This window comes from Limulus polyphemus, unplaced genomic scaffold (genome assembly GCF_000517525.1).
Source record: "Limulus polyphemus unplaced genomic scaffold, Limulus_polyphemus-2.1.2 Scaffold5479, whole genome shotgun sequence".
Taxonomy (NCBI): Eukaryota; Metazoa; Arthropoda; class Merostomata; order Xiphosura; family Limulidae; genus Limulus; species Limulus polyphemus.
Window position 1 is genome coordinate 1 of NW_013671089.1, and position 1,139 is coordinate 1,139.

The 1,139-nt window shown below is 29.9% G+C and overlaps 1 long non-coding RNA gene across 1 annotated transcript in view; it reads right to left on the bottom strand.

Annotated features, from left to right (window-relative positions):
* Positions 1 to 640: 640 nt before the first annotated feature.
* Positions 641 to 1,139, bottom strand: part of LOC111089184 — a 4,981-nt gene continuing 4,482 nt past the window's right edge. Inside the window, exon 3 of the long non-coding RNA XR_002613494.1 lies at positions 641 to 756. This is a non-coding gene — a long non-coding RNA (uncharacterized LOC111089184). The remainder of the gene's footprint in view (positions 757 to 1,139) is intronic.

A 1,139-nucleotide genomic window follows, 5' to 3' on the forward strand; every position in this document is an offset into this window, starting at 1 on the left:
CCTTTGTTTGTAATATTTATTGGTTAATTCTGAAACTTACTCCTTTTTGTAATATTTATTGGTTAATTCTGAAACTTACTCCTTTGTTTGTAATATTTATTGGTTAAATCTGAAACTTATTCCTTTTGTTTGTAATATTTATTGGTTAAATCTGAGACATATCATTTTTGTGGAAATTTCTATTGTCTTATTTATTGCTCAGCTATAAAAATACTGCCTAGTTATCAAAATATTACCCAGTTATGATTAGTGATGATCGGTGCGGTAGTTTCCGAGATCCGAGTTTTGGACGTATACATCGCAAGCTCAATTAAAGATTGTTATTTGTTAATTCTTGCCTGTGCTACTATGTAGGGATGATACAAATGCCATCCCTGCCATCTTGTTTACATCGTTTTTAAAGGATTGATATCAGCCATCCCTACATTTACTTCATTTTTTTGAAAAGAGCTCAAGTGAAAACACTTATTTTTTTATTATTTTCCCGCTAGATGGCAAGAAATAAAATAAATATTTTCCATAAATGATAATTGAAATCTCTGGTTCAACTTCTTTATAAACGATATTACAAGTCTAAGGTTAAATTTGTGTATCTCTCATATTAAATATCTAAGGTTCATCTTTTTTTTTTACAACTCTAACTTACAAGAAATTTAATGTTGTCAAACCCGTTGATGACGAATTTCAGTTCATGTTCGGATAGACCGAGGTTACAGAGCCATTCTTCCACACTTGTAAACGTTTCTTCTGTCGTCTCTGTTTGAGAAAACAAAGAATGTAACTAACTGTATGTTTTCAAACAATTGGAATACGTAACAATTAAACAGAAACAACTGTTGAAGTTCTTAGATATATTATACTAAACTAGTTATAATTCTAATAACTTAAGTGTGAAAGCAAAGAATAATGTGTGATGATATGTCAACCAGATTTTACAGTCATGGCCAAAATGACTGCAGATTTTGTAACAAATATCATCATTATTATTAAGATGGAATACAAACACACTTAGTGCTATTAAACTGAGAAATGCATGTTATATTAAACATCTACATACGTAATTTGTATAATGAGACAGGTTCTATGGACATCATGAACAATTTTTTAGAACAGCAAACAATTTTATCAGACCCCTGTAG